Source organism: Sciurus carolinensis, chromosome 15, assembly GCF_902686445.1.
Source record: "Sciurus carolinensis chromosome 15, mSciCar1.2, whole genome shotgun sequence".
In the NCBI taxonomy this organism is placed as follows: domain Eukaryota; kingdom Metazoa; phylum Chordata; class Mammalia; order Rodentia; family Sciuridae; genus Sciurus; species Sciurus carolinensis.
Window position 1 is genome coordinate 18,343,731 of NC_062227.1, and position 20,145 is coordinate 18,363,875.

The window sequence follows — 20,145 nt, forward strand, 5'->3', positions numbered from 1 at the left end:
CAGACACCAAATGTTCACGGGACCACAGTGGCCCTGAGGGAAGGCTATGAGTGATTCTTGTGTGTGCCTTTGCTTTCATTCTTGGGCTTCCATGAATATGTGGAGATTTTCAGAGAGGTTTAATATATGCTAGAGCATTCTAATATAATACACCATTGGAAAAAGCAACTCACTTATAGAAAAATAAAAAACCTGAGTGATCTTGACCATGATGTCAATATGTATTCAAGTTTAGCTGAATTAAAAGAAGGAGACGGTCATGTACAACTAATTGGAACAAATAAAATTAAAAATTTTACAAAAGAGGAGAAACTAACAGGAATCAAGCTACTTTGGTACTCATCCCTCTGAAGTTGATATCCTGTCCTGCTGGGTGTGGTGAAGACTCAGAAGCACTAACCCTGTGTGGTCTGTTTCTCCCAAAAACAGATTATTAGCTCTTCAGAAACAAACATTCATTCCCATTGTCTCTATTGTTCCTACTAAGCCCCTTTAAATCTTCTGTTTCTATACACTTAGCTTTGAAATACTCTGGTCAACAGTTCTTGACCCAAAGGATTTCCCTGGGCACTATTCCATTAAACTGGGTGAAATTATGAACATGTTGTCACTAGATATCATTAGGACAGTGGAGTAATTTTGAAGAAATGGTGCTGTTCTTTGGGCTAGGTTCATACATCTTGGTGATTAATGGCTCATAGGAATCTGTCTACATATTTTAAGACAGGGAATGGAAATGTATCAATTCCATGAGAGCTTCTGGAATGTTTCTCCTGATGGAATTTCCACTTGTGAAAGCTGGTAGAATACTTGAGCAGGTGTCAGTATGAAGCTACAGGTGATGCAGGAAGTGGGCAGCACAGGTCCACGCAACCTCATGAGACACAGGGAATGTGACCTGCACAGTGAGACATGGAGATATCAACCTCAGTCACTGTCTCGTGCTCAGACTGAGAATTGAGAAGCATGGAGTCCAGTCAATTCCTTTCTGCTCACTGTGATGTCATAGTGGCACCTGGATATGAGAGAAGCAGATCTTGGTTGTGCAAGCAAAAAGGTGATTATGGCCATGAAATAGGATCAGAAAACAGTAGTAGCAGGTTCAGGCTCCTTCCAGTCCTAACCCCCTCACTTCAAATGCCCTGTGTGTTCTAAGATCATGAAACACAAGGAGCACATTATATGGGTGAAGAAGTTATGAAGCTCCAAGTTGTTCTGCTCTACCTGTTCTCCAAAAGCACCCCAATACCAGGAAGATACAGGCTCTGACACTTTCACCCCAGGGGATCCTCCTGCTTTTATCTCAGGCAAACCATGATTGAAACTTGTTACATAGCACTGGTGGTAGGAAATTATTAAATATTAAAAACAAAATAACAGGGGGCGGGCCAAGATGGCGGACTAGAGGGTGGCTGCATTTCACGCTGCTCCAGGACACAAGATTCAAAAGAGGAGATAGTGAGAGACTTGGGACCAACTCAAAGCTGCCGGGTGAGTCTCTCCTGTTGGGGAGGCATCCCGGATGGGGCAGTAGCCCCGGAACGCAGGGAATTTGTGAAGTGGAGTTGCTCGGCGAGACGCCCCTCCCCCCACTGGAGCGGTAAACACGGACAACTGGGATCATCGTAGAGGAGGCGGCTCAGCACAGCGCTTGGACTCAAGCAGCCGCTGGGGCTCCGGGCGGCTGCCTGGGGAGAAGCTGCGTGGAAGGCTGTTTGGACCCAGAGTGACCGCTTCTGAACACCGGGGGGTTGCCCGGAGGAGGAGGAGAGGCCCGGCGGGTCGCTTGGGTCTAGGAGTGACTGCATCAGAGCCACGGGCGGTTGCCAGAGGAGGAGCTGCGTGGTGAGCTGTTTGAACTCAGAGTGGGCGCTCCAGAGCGGCGGTGGACTGCCCGGAGGAAGAGGAGGAGCACGGCCGGACGCTTGGTCTGGGAGTGACTGCATCAGAACCACAGGCGGTTGCCAGAGGAGGAGTTGCGTGGTGAACTGTTTGAACTCAGAGCTAGCGCTCCTGAGTGCCGGGAGGTTGCCCGGAGGAGGAGGAGGAGCATGGCTTGTTGTTTGACCTGGGAGTGACTGCATCAGAGCTGCGGGCGGTTGCCAAAGGAGGAGCTGCGTGACGAGCTGTTTGAACTCGGAGCAGCTGCTCCAGAACACTGGTGGCCTGCCTGGAGGAGGAGAGCGGTGGGACGCTTAGTCTGGGAGTGACTGCATCAGAACCACAGGCCGTTGCCAGAGGAGGAGGCGAGTGGTGAGTTGATTGGACTAAAAGCAACCGCTCCGGAACACCGGTGGCCTGCCTGGAGAAGGAGCGTGGTGAATCACCTGGTCTCGGAGCCACCACTCCTGAACACCTGGGGGGCTACCCCAAGGAGGAGGAGGAGGAACAGGGTGGGTCACTTGGACTTGGAGTGACTGCCTAGGGCTATGGGTGGTTGGCGGGAGGAGGAGACCCGAAGTGAGCTGTTTGTACTCCTAGTGACTGCGTCGGAAACCGGGCGGCTGTGCGGAGGAGGAGGTGTGTGGCGGGTCTCTGTGTCTTGGAGCTATTGTACGGGGCTCCAGGTGGTGGCTCAGGGGAGGGGCTGCATAGCCAGGCGATTGGTGCAGAGCAGGGTCCCAGGAGCTAGGTGGCTTCTTGCTGGAAGAGCCGCACAGAGACACGCCTAGGGGCAGAGCGAAGTTTCCAGGGCGGCGGGCAGATTCTCTGGGAGAGGCAGCCTAAGGAGACTCGCCTGCGAAGGGTGAGGCTCCCAGGCCCAGGACGTAGGTCCGGGCCCCTGGGAACGTTGCAGAAGAAGACAGCCCAGCTCAGGGGGTAGTTGTAGATTGAGGGGAACCTCTAGGAGGGCAACTGACTAGCGAGACGTCCCCACCGAGTGACTCTTCCTGGCCGGGGGAGGTTTTCCCACAGGGACGGTAAAGTCAGAGACATAGGCACAAACAGGCCTTGCCTCAGCCCCCAGCCTACTTCCCCGTTGGATGACCATTGGTCAACAAGTGGAGACACCTCTGACCACTAGCAGGGAATATACGCCACCTGAGGGTCACCACCCTAGAGAGGCAGCTTCTTCGTGGAGCTCTGCATTATCAACCTCCTCCAAGACTTCAGGCTACTGAAGGATAAGAGGGGATATACTAGCAATCTTCAGAGACTTTATAAGTTGATAGAGGAAATCTGCAATATCTTAATGACCCACTGATCCCTGAACAATATGAGAAAACAAGGGAAGAAAATGCCCCAAACAAATCTAGATGTTACATCAATAAAATCCAACGACAGCATGGCAGAAGAAATGACAGAAAGGGAGTTCAGAATGTACATAATTAAAATGATTAGGGAAGCAAACGATGAGATGAAAGAGCAAATGCAGGCATTGAACGATCGCACCAATCGACAGTTAACAGAGCAAATTCAGGAAGCAAAAGATCATTTCAATAAAGAGTTAGAGATATTGAAAAAAAACCAAACAGAAATCCTTGAAATGAAGGAAACAATAAACCAAATTAAGAACTCCATAGAAAGCATAACCAATAGGATAGAACAGCTGGAAGACAGAACTTCAGATATTGAAGACAAAATATTTAACCTCGAAAACAAAGTTGAACAAACAGAGAAGATGGTGAGAAATCATGAACAGAATCTCCAAGAACTATGGGATATCATGAAAAGGCCAAATTTGAGAATTATTGGGATTGAGGAAGGCTTAGAGAAACAAACCAAAGGAATGAACAATCTATTTGAAGAAATAATATCAGAAAATTTCCCAAATCTGAAGAATGAAATGGAAAATCAAGTCCAAGAGGCTTATAGGACTCCAAATACACAAAATTACAACAGACCCACACCAAGGCACATTATAATGAAAATACCTAACATACAAAATAAAGACAGAATTTTAAAGGCTGTGAGAGAAAAGAACCAAATTACATTCAGGGGGAAGCCAATACGGATATCAGCAGATTTTTCAATCCAGACCCTAAAAGCTAGAAGGGCCTGGAACAACATTTTTCAAGCTCTGAAAGCAAATGGATGCCAACCGAAGAATCTTATACCCAGCAAAACTTACCTTCAAATTTGACGACGAAATAAAATCCTTCCATGATAAACAAAAGCTAAAAGAATTTACAAAAAGAAAGCCAGCATTACAGAACATTCTCAGCAAAATATTCCATGAGGAAGAGATAAAAAACAAAGAAGCAAAACAGCAAAGGGAGGAATTATCCTAAAGGAACTGTCAAATAAAGGAGGAACCAAGATGTGTCAAAAATTTTAAATATGAACCAAATGACTGGGATTACAAATCATATCTCAATAATAACCCTGAATGTTAATGGCCTGAATTCATCAATCAAAAGACATAGACTGGCAGATTGGATTAAAAAGAAAGATCCAACAATATGTTGCCTGCAAGAGACTCACCTCATAGAAAGAGATACCCATAGACTAAAGGTGAAAGGATGGGGAAAAACATACCATGCACATGGGCTCAGCAAAAAAGCTGGAGTATCCATCTTCATTTCAGATAATGTGGACTTCAAGCCAATGTTAGTTAGAAGGGATAAAGAAGGACATTTCATACTGCTTAAGGGAAGCATAAATCAGCAAGATATAACAATCATAAACATCTATGCCCCAAACAGTGGCTCATCCATATATGTTAAACAAATCCTTCTCAATTTTAGAAACCAAATAGACCATAACACAATAATACTAGGTGATTTTAACACGCCTCTTTCACCACTGGACAGATCTTCCAAAAAAAAATTGAACAAAGAAACCATAGATCTCAATAACACTATCAACAATTTAGACTTAACAGACATTTATAGAATATACCATCCAACCAAGAGCGAATACACTTTCTTCTCAGCAGCACATGGATCCTTCTCTAAAATAGACCATATATTATGCCACAAAGCTAATGTCAGCAAATACAAGAAGATAGAGACACTACCTTGTATTCTATCAGATCATAATGGATTGAAGTTACAAATTAATGAAAGAGTAAAAAACAGAAACTACTCCAACACCTGGAGATTAAATAATATGCTACTATATGATGAATGGATAACAGAAGATATTAGGAAGGAAATTAAAAAATTCTTAGAGGTAAACGAGAACAAAGAAACAACATATCAAAATCTCTGGGACACTATGAAAGCGGTACTTAGAGGAAGATTTATTTCATGGAGCGCATTTAATAAAAGAAGTAAAACTCAAAAAATAAATGACCTAACACTACAGCTCAAAGCCCTAGAAAAAGAAGAACAGACCAACACCAAAAGTAGTAGAAGACAGGAAATAGTTAAACTGAGAGCTGAAATCAACGAAATTGAAACGAAAGAAACAATACAAAAAATTGACAAAATAAATAGTTGGTTCTTCGAAAAAATAAACAAAATTGATAAACCTTTAGCCACACTAACAAAGAGAAGACGAGAGAAAACCCAAATCACTAAAATTCAGAATGAACAAGGAAATATCACAACAGACACGACCGAAATACAAAACATAATTAGAAGCTATTTTGAAAATCTATACTCCAAAAAAATAGAAAATTTCGAAGACATCAACAGGTTTCTAGAGACATATGAATTGCCTAAACTGAACGAGGAGGACATACACAATTTAAATAGACCAATTTCAAGTAATGAAATAGAAGAAGTCATCAAAAGCCTTCCAACAACGAAAAGTCCAGGACTGGGTTCTCAGCCGAGTTCTACAAAACTTTTAAAGAAGAACTCATTCCAATACTTCTCAAAGTATTCCAGAAAATAGAAGAGGAGGGAACTCTCCCAAACTCATTCTATGAAGCCAATATTACCCTGATTCCTAAACCAGACAGAGACACATCGAGGAAAGAAAATTTCAGACCAATATCCTTAATGAACATCAACGCAAAAATTCTAAACAAAATTTTAGCAAATCGCATACAAAAACATATTAAAAAGATAGTGCACCATGATCAAGTGGGTTTCATCCCAGGGATGCAAGGTTGGTTCAACATCAGAAAATCAATAAATGTAATTCACCATATCAATAGACTTAAAGTCAAGAATCACATGATTATTTCGATAGATGCAGAAAAAGCATTTGATAAAATACAGCACCCCTTCATGCTCAAAACACTAGAAAGAATAGGGATAGTGGGAACATTCCTTAACATTGTAAAGGCCATCTATGCTAAACCCATGGCTAATATCATTCTTAATGGTGAAAAACTGAAAGCATTCCCTCTAAAAACTGGAACAAGGCAGGGATGCCCTCTTTCACCACTTCTATTCAATATCGTCCTTGAAACTCTAGCCAGAGCAATTAGACAGACCAAAGAAATTAAAGGGATACGAATAGGAAAAGAAGAACTCAAACTATCCCTATTTGCTGATGATATGATGGTATACTTAGAGGAACCAGGAAATTCCACCAGAAAACTTTTAGATCTCATAAGTGAATTCAGTAAAGTAGCGGGATATAAGATCAATGCACATAAATCGAAGGCATTTTTATATATAAGCGATGAATCTTCAGAAAGAGAAATTAGGAAAACTACCCCATTCAATATAGCTTCGAAAAAAATAAAGTATTTGGGAATCAATCTCACAAAAGAGGTGAAAGACCTCTACAATGAGAACTACAGAACACTAAAGAAAGAAATTCAAGAAAACCTTAGAAGATGGAAAGATCTCCCATGTTCTTGGATAGGAAGAATTAATATTGTCAAAATGGCCATACTACCAAAAGTGCTATACAGATTCAATGCAATTCCAATTAAAATCCCAATGATGTACCTTACAGAAATAGAGCAAGCAATTATGAAATTCATCTGGAAGAATAAAAAACCCAGAATAGCTAAAGCAATCCTTGGCAGAAAGAGTGAAGCAGGGGGTATCGCAATACCAGATCTTCAACTCTACTAAAAAGCAATAGTAACAAAAACGGCATGGTATTGGTACCAAAATAGAAAGGTGGATCAATGGTACAGAATAGAGGACACGGACACAAACCCAAATAAATACAATTTTCTCATACTAGACAAAGGTTCCAAAAATATGCAATGGAGAAAAGATAGCCTCTTCAACAAATGGTGCTGGGAGAATTGGAAATCCATATGCAACAGAATGAAACTAAACCCATATCTCTCACCATGCACAAAACTAAACTCAAAATGGATTAAGGATCTCAGAATCAGACCAGAGACCTTGCATCTTATAGAAGAAAAAGTAGGTCCAGAGCTTCAACATGTCGGCTTAGGACCAGACTTCCTCAACAGGACTCCCATAGCACAAGAAATAAAAGCAAGAATTAGTAACTGGGATAGATTCAAACTAAAAAGCTTTCTCTCAGCAAAGGAAACTATCAGCAATGCAAAGAAAGAGCCTACAGAGTGGGAGAAAATCTTTGCCAATCATACTTCAGATAGAGCGCTAATCTCCAGAATCTATAAAGAACTCAAAAAACTCTACACCAAGAATGTAAATAATCCAATTGACAAATGGGCTAAGGAAATGAATAGACACTTCACAGAAGAAGATGTACAAGCAATCAATAAACATATGGAAAAATGTTCAACATCTCTAGTAATAAGAGAAATGCAAATCAAAACCACCCTAAGATTCCATCTCACCCCAATTAGAATGGCAATTATCAAGAATACAAGCAACAACAGGTGTTGGCGAGGATGTGGGGAGAAAGGTACAGTCTTACATTGCTGGTGGGGCTGCAAATTAGTGCAGCCACTCTGGAAAGCAGTGTGGAGATTCCTTAGAAAACTTGGAATGGAAACACCATTTGACCCAGCTATCCCACTCCTTGGCCTATACCCAAAGGACTTAAAATCAGCATATTACAGAGATACAGCCACATCAATGTTCATAGCTGCTCAGTTCACAATAGCCAGATTGTGGAACCAACCTAGATGTCCTTCAATTGATGAATGGATAAAGAAAATGTGGTATATATATACAATGGAATATTACTCAGCCATAAAGAATGATAAAATTATGGCATTTGCAGGCAAATGAATGAAACTGGAGAATATCATGCTAAGTGAGATAAGCCAATCTCAAAAAACCAAAGGAAGAATGATATCGCTAATAAGTGGATGATGACACATAATGGGGGGTGGGAAGGGTTAGTGTTGGGGTTGGAGTTGGGTTTAGGGAGGGGGGCAGGAATGGAGGATGGAAGGACTGTATAGATGGAGGGGAAGGGTGGGAGGGGAGGGGGGGAAGGGAAAAAATGGCAGAATGAATCAAACAACATTACCCTATGTAAATTTATGATTACACAAATGGTATGCCTTTACGCCATGTACAAATAGAGAAACAACATGTATCCCATTTGTTTACAATAAAAAGAAAAAAAAAACAACAAAATAACAAACTGGGGATATAGCATATTTTGTAGAGTGCTTGCCTTGTAAGCACAAGGCCCTGGATTCAATCCCCAGCAGAGCCAAAAAAAAAAAAAAAAAAAAAAAAAAAGGTGTCAGGAAGGTATTAGGTGTTTTATGGTAAAGAAAACATGGCAATGCTAATGTCATGCCTGTAGTAGATGTGAACTCCAAGGATGATGACAGCATTTTATATGTTGAACACAGTAAGTTTATTAAACATTGGCTGAATGCCTTATGCATTTAAATAAAAGTCTTTATGATATAACAAGGTTTCTCCTTACACTGTACTCTCAACCAAGTGCCAAAGAGCTATACCACACTTGGAGTATTTTCTGCTTAATAATAAAAATTGAAGTCACCCAGTATGAAAAATTAGAGCAAGTGTTACCTCTATGGCTAGGACTATACTTGCTCTAACAATGGATGAAGAACTCTAGGAATACATTATCCATGGGTCATCTACATCAAAGTCTAACTAGATCTCTAATTCTAGAAGATAAAATAATTTAAATTATCATTCAACAATGGGTATTATTATTATAGCAAAAAATGTGTGTAAAATGTTAATATTGTAGCAAATCCTGTACCAGGCTTTAGGAAGAAAGAGGGGACACATTAGGAATGCACCCACTCTTTATGGGTTACAAAGAGTAGCAATACACATACACAAGTATTTAATGATGTGCTAAAAGTGTTAAATGGAGACACAATCAGAAATGGAATGAGGGTGAAGATGGATGGCCCCTGTGTACCCCAGAAAGATAAAGAGCTGTTAGTTTGATTAATTGCAGTCAAACTATTCTCATAACACTTGGTACATTTTATTAACAAAGCACATATTAGTAGTCTTATTAAAAAAGGAGTAGAAGTTGGAGATATAACTCAGATGGTATAATGAATGCCTCCCATGCAAAAGCCCGTGTGTTACAGCACAAAAAAGAGAAAAAAAAACTGTATTTAATGTTAATTCAGTAGAAATACAGTTTTGAAAAAGTGCTATAGCAGAAGGGAAAAAGAAAATACATGGGCCTTTCACCTACACTTTACTCACCACCTGAGAATCATCTCCAGATTGTCAGACAGCTGCCAGCAGACTGACCGCAGACCACCAGTGGAGCGCCAGCTGCCTGATGTTGCCTGGAAGTTCTCTGTCACACTACCTGCAGGTTTGATTACACGTGGCTGCCGTCATTTTGAGACAACAGCCAGGCTCTGTAGGACCCCTGGCTGGACTGACTGAGTCCTGTCTCCAGGATCCCTCAGCCCAACCGATTATTCCCTGCCTCAGGGGACCTCACATCAACTGACTGCTCCCTGCCACCAGGACCCCCAGATCAAATGACTGCATCCTATCACCGGGACTCCAGACCAACTGATTGCACCCGGCCTCCAGGATCCCGCAATCACACCACACACACTTAATCTCCAGGACCCCTGCCTGACCAATTGCACCCTGACTCCAGGACCTCCAGCTGATCACCTCCACATCCTGAGCTGCAGGTCCCCATTTGACAACACATTTGGAAGCCAGAGCAGACATCTTGGATAATCCTGGAAGCCGTAGCTCCAATCTTTAGGTGGGGCCAATCTCATCCTGAGACCCCTGCTGGAGACTTGGAGCTCAGTGTCAGGTACCTCTCATGCATCAGGCTACTGAAGACTGGGAGGTTTCATTACTATATTACTGTTATACTGTAGATTTTCCTTTTTCTCCTTAATGAAAAATGTTAAGTTTTTATTTCTTTACTTTCCTTGCTCTTTTTTCCTTTTGTTTACCTGTTCCCTCAAAGTCTCTTTCTCCCTTTTTGCATGCTAATATCCACTTTCTTTTGACTACACTCACACACTTTCTATAATCTAGAACATCTGTATATTCTTTTCTTATCCCATAAAAAAGCTACATCCTACATCCCTCTGCATCCTCTTTGTCCTCCATTGGAAACTGCAGACCATACTGCAAATCTGTTTGTTATACTGAAGATAATATTTGAACTCATTCTGTTTATTATGACAATTTTGTTATTGTCCTCATAGGGGCTATTTTGTCTAGGATTGCATATTGTCTGAATTGGGTACTGCTAATATTGATCTCCCCTTAAAGAAAAGGTTTGGAAACCTATAGGGCCACTATAAGCCTATAGGGGGAAATCTGCAATACCCCAGATCTGCACTGCTAGAGGGGAAGATACATGAGCAACATGAAAAAATAAGGGAAGAAAATGATCCAAACAAATCTAGATTCTATATTAATAGAATCCAATGACAGTATGTTAGAAGAAATGTCAGAAAAGGACTTCAGATTATACATAATTAAGATGATTTGTGAAGCAAAGGATGAGATAAGACAGCAAATGCAGGCAATGAATAATAATATCAATAAGCTGAAAGAGCAAGTGCAAGAAGCCAAGATCATTTCAACAAAGAGATAGAGATTCTCAAAAAACAAACAAACAAACAAACAAACAGAAATCCTTGAAATGAAGGAAACAATAAACCAAAAAACAAGTCTCAATGGAAAGCATCACCAAAAGACTAGACCACTTGGAAGACAGAACCTCAGACAATTAAGAAAAAATATTTAATCTTGAAAATAAAGATGCCCAAAAAGAGAAGATGGTAAAAATCATGAAAAGAACCTCCAATAACTATGGGACATCAATGAAAAGACCAAATTTAAAAATTATTGGTATTAAGGAAGGCACAGAGATACAAACCAAAAGAATGAATAAACAGTTCAATGGAATAATATCAGAAAATTTCCCAAACTGGAAAAATGAAATGGAAAATCAAATATAAGAGGCTTAGAGAAAACCAAATGCACAAAATCACAACAGATTCACACCAAGGGACATTAAAATGAAAATGCCAAACATTCAAAATAAGATAGGATTTTGAAGGTTGTGAGAGAAAAGCATCAAATTACATATATGGGGAAACCAATACGAATAGCAGTAGACTTTTCAACCCAGACTCTGAAGGCTAGAAGTGCCTGGAAAAACATATTTCAAACTCTGAAAGAACATGGTTGCCAACTGAGAATCCTATACCCAGCAAAACTAACCTTCAGATTTGAAGATGAAATAAAATCCTTCCATGATAAGCAAAATTAAAAGAATTTACAAATAGAAAGCCCGTGTTACACAATGTTCTCAACAAAATATTCCATGAGGAGGAAATGAAAACAACAATGTAGGTCAGCAAAGGGAGAAACTACCTTAGAGAAAAACCATTCAAAGAGAAAACCAAGCTAAGTTAAAAACCAAAAATAAGTCCAAATGACTGGGAATAAAAATCAAATCTCAATAATAACCTTGAACATTAATGTTCTAAGCCCATCAATCAAAATGTTCTAAATCAATCAATCAGAAGAATGGAATAAAAAGAAAGACCCAACAATATGCTGCCTGCAAGACTCATCCCATAGACAAAAACATCCACAGACTAAAGGTGACAGGATGTGAAAAAAACCACCACACAAATGGACTCAGTAAAAATGCGGGGATTTCCATCCTTATATCAGATAAAGAGGATGTCAAGCCAAAGTTAGTCAGAAGGGCTAAGGAAGGACATTTCACACTGCTTAAGGGAACCATAAATCAGGAAGACAAAATGATAGTAAATATTTATGCCCCAAACAATGGTGCATCCCTGTACATCAAACAAATCCTTCTCAATTTCAGGAATCAATTAGACCAAAACACAATAATTCTGGGTGAATTTAACACACTGCTGTCACCACTAGGTAGATCATCCAAACAAAAACTAACCAAAGAAACCATAGAACTCAATAAAACAATCAATAACCTAGAGTTAATAGACATATATAGAATATTCCATCCATCAGCAAGCAGATTCACTTTCTTCTCAGCAGCACATGGAAATTTCTCAAAAATAGAGCATATGTTATACCACAGCTATACAGTTATACCTAGCTCTTAGGAAATGCAAAAAATAGAGATACTGCCTTGTGTTCTATCAGATCATAATGGACTGAGAGTAGAAATCAAGGACAAAATAAAAAACAGAAATTACTCCAACACCTGTAGACCAAATAATATGCTATTGAATGAAGCATGGATAACAGAAAAAAGCAGGGGAGAGATAAAAAATTCTTAGAGGTCAATGAGAATGATGATAAAACATATCAAAATCTCTGGGACACTATGAAAGCGGTATTAACAAGAAAATTATTTGCATGGAGCACATTCCAGAAAAGAATGAAAAGTCAACAAGTAAATGACCTAACATTACAGCTCAAAGCCCTAGAAAAAGAAGAACAGAATAACAGAAAAAGTAGTAGAAGACAGGAAATAATTAAAATCAGAGCTGAAATCAATGAAATTGAAACAAAAGAAACAATTCAAAAAATTGACAAAACAAAAAGTTGGTTCTTTGAAAAAGTAAAAAAAAAAAAATAGACAAACCCTTAGGCACACTAACAAAGAGAAGGAGAGAGAAAACTCAAATTACTAAAATTTGTGATGAAAAAGAAAACATCATGACAGACACCACTGAGTTACATAACATAATGAGAAGCTCCTTCTAAAGTCTGTATTACAATAAAATAGAAACTACTGAAGACATTGACAAATTTCTAGAGACATATGCTCCTCCCAAGCTGAACCAGGAGGACATACACAATTTAAACAGATCAATATCAAGCAATGAAATAGAAGAAGCCATTAAAAACCTACCATCCAAATAAAGCCCAAGACCAGATGGGTTCTCACCCGAGTTCTACAAGACTTCAAAGAAGAACTCATTCCAATACTTCTCAAAGTATTCCAGGAAATAGAAAAGGAGGGTACCCTGCCAAACTCATTCTATGAAGCTTATATCACCATTATACCCAAAACAGGCAAAGACACATCAAGGAAAGAAAATTTTAGATTAACATCCTTGATGAATATAAACGCAAATATCCTTAACAAAATATTGGCAAACCGTATCCCAAGACGTATTAAGAAAATTGTGCATCACGATCAAGTGGGGTTCATCCCTGGAATGCAAGGATGGTTTAATATCCATAAATCAATAAATGTAATCCATCATGTCAACAGACTTAAGGATAAGAATCATATGGGTTATTGATCCAGAAGAAGCATTTCACAAAATACAACACCCCTTCATGCTCAAAACACTAGAAAAAATAGGGATAGTAGGAACATACCTGAACATTGTAAAGGCTATTTATGCTAAGCCCATAGTCAGCATCATTCTTAATGGAGAAAAACTGAAAGCATTCCCTTTAATAACTGGAACAAGACAGGGATGTCCTGTTTAACATTGTCCTCAAAACTCTAGCCAGAGAAATTAGACAGACTAAAGAAATTAAAGGGATACGAATAGGAAAAGAGGAACTTAAGCTGTCACTATTTGCTGATGACATGATTCTATATTTAGAGGATCCAAAAATTCCTCCAGAAAACTTCTAGACCACTTCAATAAATTCAGCAAAATAGCAGCTTATAAAATCAACATGCATAAATCTAAAGCTTTTTTATATGCAAGTGATAAAACATCTGAAAGGGAAATGAGGAAAACAACTCCATTTCCAATAGCCTCAAAAAAAAAAATAAAATAAAATACTTGGAAATCAATCTAACCAAAGAGGTAAAAGATCTCTGCAATATAAACTACAAAACATTGAAGAAAGAAATTGAGGAAGACCTTAGAAGATGGAAAGATATCCCATGTTCTTGGATAGGCAGAATTAATATTGTCAAAATGCCCATACTACCAAAAGTGCTCTATAGATTCAATGCAATTCCAATTAAAATCCCAATGACATACCTTACAGAAATAGAACAAGCAATCATGAAATTTATTTGGAAGAATAAGAAACCCAGAATAGCTAAGGCAATCCTTAGCAGGAAGAATGAAAGAGGGGGCATCGCAATACAATAACTTTAAATATACTACAAAGCAATAGTAACAAAAAAGGCATGGTATTGGCACAAAAATGGACAGATAGATTAATGGTACAGAATAGAAGGCACAGACACAAACCCAAGTAAATACAATTTTCTCATACTAGACATAGATGCCAAAAATATGCAATGGAGACAAGATAGCCTCTTCAAAATATGGTGCCGGAACAACCGGAAATCCATATGCAGCAGAATGGAACTAAACCCCTATCTCTCATCTTGCACAAAAATCAAATCACAATGGATCAAGCACCTTGAAATCACACCAGAGACCCTGCATCTTATAGAAGAAAAAGTAGGTCCAAATCTTCAACATGTCAGCTTAGGATCACACTTCCTTAACAGGACTCCCATAGCACAGGAAATAAAAGCAAGAATCAATAACTGGGATAGATTCAAACTAAATAGCTTTCTCTCAGCAAAGAAAACTATCAGCAATGCAAAGGGAGAGCCTACAGAGTGGGAGAAAATCTTTGCCACTCATACTTCAGATAGAGCACTAATTTCCAGAATATATAAAGAACTCAAAAAACTCTACACCAAGAATACAAATAACCCAATCAACAAATGGGCTAAGGAAATGAACAGACACTTCACAGAAGAACATCTACAAGCAATCAACAAACATATGAAAAAATGTTCACCATCTTTAGTAATAAGAGAAATGCAAAACAAAACTACCCTAAGATTCCATCTCACCCCAATTAGAATGGAGATTTTCAAGAATACAAGCAACAATAGGTGTTGGAGAGGATATGGGGAAAAAGGTACACTCATACATAGCTGGTGGGCTTGCAAATTAGTGCAACCACTCTGAAAAGCAGTGTGAAGATTTCTTAGAAAATTTGGAATGGACCCACCATTTGACCCAGCTATTCCACTCCTCAGCCTATATCCAAAGGACTTAAAATCAGCATACTACAGAGATACAGTCACATCAATGTTCACAGCTGCTCAATTCGCAATAGCCAGATTGTGGAACCAAACTAGATGCCCCTGAATTGATGAATGGATAAAGAAATTGTGTTATGAATATACAATGGAATATTACTCAGTCATAAAGAATGATAAAATTATGGCATTTGCAGGCAAATGGATGAAATTTGAGAATATCATGCTAAGTGAGATAAGCCAATCTCAAAAAACCAAAGGACGAAAGATCTCGCTGATAAGTGGACGAGACACATAATATGGGGTGGGAGGGAGTTGAGACTGGAGGAAGGAGGGTCTGTATAGAGGGAAAAGAGGGGTGAGAGTGGTAGAGGAAAGGAAAAAATAACAGAACGAATCAAACATCATTACCCTGTGTAGATGTACAATTACACAGTGGTATGCCTTTACTTCATATACAAACAGAAACAACATGTATCCCATTTGTTTACAATAAAAATAAATAAAAAAGAAAATATATGAAGAAAGGCAAGTCAAAACAGATGTTCAATGACTTTAGCCCTGCTTTAACTTAGATTATTATTTGCACTTAGTTTGCTTATGGTAAAATATTTTCATGTGCTAAAATTTCTGCTTGGAATTGCAGAAAACTCACCTTGTAAAATTGTTTTGCAAGTCCATTACTTAGGAGTGCTCTGGGCATAGGCAAGAGACACAGAGATGGGATTACATAAATTGTGGTCCATAACTACACTACAGATGGCCGATGGGTAGAGATTTGCATAGTTCAGAGTCCTGGGTATGAACTCATACCTTAGACTCAAAACGATGTTGAGCTGAATGGTTGGCCACCTTACCTGCAACTTGGTTCTTAAGTTATTTTATGATTTGAAGCTTTGACCTTGCTCGTGTGTTCTTTCTAAATACTGTGTACATGATCATTTTCCATGTAAACCAGTAACCTGGGCATTGAGGGTGTTTTAATTCTAATGTACCTTATGAAACCTGTAACGTTGGTCTTCAATCACTCTTAATAGGACTGAAAATCAGTACAGTCGGGAAGTTGGATGCAATCATGCTCTAACTGACTAGTGGTTTTGAGGGGAATACACACAGAAAAACACACACAGAAAAGCAGAACTATGTGACATTGGGTAGTTAGGAGAGACATGATACCTTGTATGTAAATTATAATCCACTGTAAAAAATGTGTTGTTTTCTAGGAATCTTACAAGCAGGAGTAAGGCATTTATGATTGAGGATCATTAGTGGCAGTGCTTTCCTAGCTGCCTTATCAACATGCCATTCTCCCTCTCCTCCTCAACAGTTTTTCCTTCAGGTAATGGATTGCAGGATGCTTAAGCATTCTGAGAGCACACAGCATCTTCAGTCTGTTGAGTGTGACTTGTTGGCTGTTCAAGCCCTTATGTCCTTAGCTCTATCCCCCAGTCAGACCAAGGTCTCAGGGATCTGAAGGTTCATATTCAGAAACTCAAGTTGAGAGGTTCATGGCATATGGGGAGGGGCACAGGCTCAGGAAGCACTTACCATGGACATGGGGGCAGGACTTTGGGAAAGCATGTGGACACTAATTTTTTAAAGTGTTTAATTGGAACAGGTAATTTGCAGTTTCTAAAATGTTGATCTACAGTCCACTGTCTTCTTACACATGTACCAGTGAAAATAAAAGTTAGAGAGAATCACTGCCCTCCCCAAGAAGGGAACTGCACCTGTTCTAACATTCCTTGAAAATATACATTTGACAATCCACACACCTTGACATATGTGGGAATACAATACATACCTGACTAATTCTGTTCTACTAGTGAATGTCCACAAACCTCTTATAGGCTTTCTTTTTTAAAAAAATTTCTGCAAAGCTTTGTCCATCATTTTCTCATTTCTGGCCTGACACTTGGTACAGCACCACTTGCCCTTTGTTTAGGATTGAGTCCCAAGCAGAAGTGGAACCATCTGACAGGTCACTTGCTATTTTCACAATGTATCATTTCTCCATAGGCCACCTGATTCACAGATACTAATGTAGGCTCATTTGAGCCACTGGAGAGGTTTGCAGGGTTTGTTTTCTTCTCTGTTTTGGCCATGGAGCCTGTGGAGTGCTATCTCTTCTTCAAGGTCTTTACTTTGTTTCCTCTTTGAGGTCTTTGCTATTTTTTCCTTTGGTGTTCCTGAGGTGATGTCATCATGGTCATGATTATTATTAGATACATTCATCACTTGATTCACATTGTTGAGTAGCTGCAGGGTAAGCTTGTAATTTGGCTTTTCTGCCTGTGCAACTGTCTCATTCTTTGCCTTCTCTTGGCCAACTTTGCAGCTGTTGCCAGTGGTATCCTTGATCTCTTTAGGTGCCTCAAAGAGTTCCATGTTACCATCCATTTGTCTGTTCCGGCTTTCTGCCAGCTCTACCATCAGACTCGGGATCTGAATTTTCTCATTGTCCAGCTCCTGCCTCCAAATCAGGGCTCACTGGATGCAGTGGAGCACTCAGCATTTTGGGTAACATCTGCCTCTCTTTTCAACTTCTCATAATGCTCTTTCAATTCTTTCAGGATTGTTTTGGCATTTCACATTCATCTCCTGTATCAGTAAGACATTTTTCAGTAGGTCTAAAGGCAGAGACTCGATGGAGTCCAGGTAATCCTCCACATAGTTTACCAGGTGGATCTGCTTTCTTTTGGCAGGATTCAGCATGGTTCAGCTAGTGGGTGAGGATTTCAACTTCCTGCATCCCAACCCCTAAAAATAGATCTGCAAAATGCAGATCTCTCTCTCTGGCCCTGCCCGACCAGCAGCTGCACCAGCTAAGGCCTAGAACACCCAGTGCACACTGGCAGGGGTCACAGAGGAGGGGGATCCCAGATGGACCCCTGCTGGCCAAGCGCCATGCGGGGTGGAGGAGGCTCATACATGGATCCCACTGACTGGGCGGTGCAGGGGGTAGAGTAGACCCCCACTGCCCGGGAGGTGCTGGTGGTGTGGAGGGGGCTCCTGGATGGACCCCTGCTGGCTGGACATGGTTCAGGGGTGGGCGGGCAACTTGTAGGCATGCATATCTGTAAAGGGTCAAGGGCCAAGGGCTGACCGCTGCCACACCAGGGGGAAGGGAGCCCAGCCTGGAGGACAGCACAGCAATTGTCCCCTAAAGGGACACTTTAAAATGACCCCATCATGGGAAGGCCCTGAACGCTTTAGACCCTTCAGCAAGGACCCTCCAAAAAAGTCTCTTGAAAGTCCCCTTTTGAAGCATCCTCCCTGACCCAGAAAAACATGGTGAAAACACCCAGCACTGGGAGGCCCCATCCCTGGGGCATGGTGGGAATGTTGAGGCGCCTGCATCCCCAGACCTCTGCAGCGATTCACCCTGGCCTGTGCAGCTCCCACACACTCTGTTGTGCCCTGATGTGGGCAGGAGGGCACAAGGCAGGGCTTTGCTCTCCTGGGATCTCCTCCGGCGGATGCCTCTGGGCCCCAGAGCAGGCCTTGTGTGGATTGGGGCTCTAGACGTGAAGCCACGTGGGGGTATGTCCAGGCCACCGTGGCTTTCTGCGCATGCCCAGCTCTCAGGCGGTGCCAGGCGGGATAGGCAGCCACTTGGTTCAGGTCTAGGCCTTCACACTCTGTGGGCCCTGGTGCTGTGGGGGCATTGGTGTTGTGTACACTGGAGCATTGGTGTCTGTCTGCTTCAGAGCTGGCAGGGTCCCAATGCCTGGATCACATGCTGGACCAATCACCGCCTTCAGGTGAGGCAACTGCCCTGCCCTCAGGGAAGGCTGCTGTCCTGGGGAGACTCAGATGGGTGTGTCTGGAGCAGCAGGAGCACTACAGTCAGGTGTCTGGGCCTGGAGGTTGGGGATTGGGGCAGGGAGGTTTCAGGTACTGGGCATAGCTGGATGGGAGGTCAAGGACTCCAGGTGATTGGCAGGTGCTGCACCCAAATCTGGGCTGGACACAGGGAGGCCAGGGACTGGGTGAAGGCCAGGCTCTGAGTGCTTGGCTGGTCCTGTGACTGGTGCCTGGGGTGGGGACTGTGACACCATTTACCTATGATGAGCTCTGCTTCCTCAAATGTTGAAGCTTGAACATTAGAGAAGAACATCAAGGGAAGAATATTAATCAGGTTTTATTTAAATGTAATAATACAGACTTCTCCTGGGAGGGAGAAGAGAGCCATGACTGATGTTCTAGAATCCCACGAAGTGAGCACGCCCTACATCTTTTATAGGATAAGGTCTCTTTTTGTTATCCAGTTCTCTCCCCCCTTATCTCTCCTTCCTGCCTATTTTACAAGGTTTGGTTTTGCAGGTGAGATGTAAAAAGTCAGAAACGGAGGGGGAAGGGGGAGGGCCAAAGTGATTCAGTCAGGCAAGGGCCCAGGACATTAATTAGAAGTTCCTTGCCTGAAGTCCTTGATAAGAGCAGGTAAATTTGGTGATCAATGTGCTTTGGAGATCCTTGACATTCCATTCTCCCAGGGGCAGTCTCCAACTTCCAGAGGCAGATGGCTCTCATGGCCTCCATTTCTTTCATTTGACCCAATCCCCTATTTCTATACTAATTGCCTGTCCCCAAGTCTGGCTTTAACTGGAGACCCCCAACACTGTTGTGGCAGACCCCTGCAGCCCAGCCTTTTCAGATCCTCCAGTGACTCTCATTTGGGTTTGGTTTTGTTTTTAATGTGTTTTTAGTTGTTGATGCACCTTTGTTTTATTAACAAGTTTATTTCTATGCTGAGAATCCAACCCAGGGCCTCACACATGCTAGGCAAGCATTCTAACACTGAGCCACATCCCAGTCCTGCTCTTTTGTTTTTGAAGGAAAATAATCCAAACTACCTAGGGCTCTGGGTGCCTGAGGCTGGAGAGGGATTCAAGACATGAGAGCAGGAACTGACATTTTCTT

General features: G+C 41.1%; 1 pseudogene; it reads right to left on the minus strand.

The window, feature by feature from the left end:
- Positions 1-17,082: 17,082 nt before the first annotated feature.
- LOC124965319 (inhibitor of growth protein 1-like) lies at positions 17,083-17,937 on the minus strand (annotated as a pseudogene).
- Positions 17,938-20,145: the final 2,208 nt, after the last annotated feature.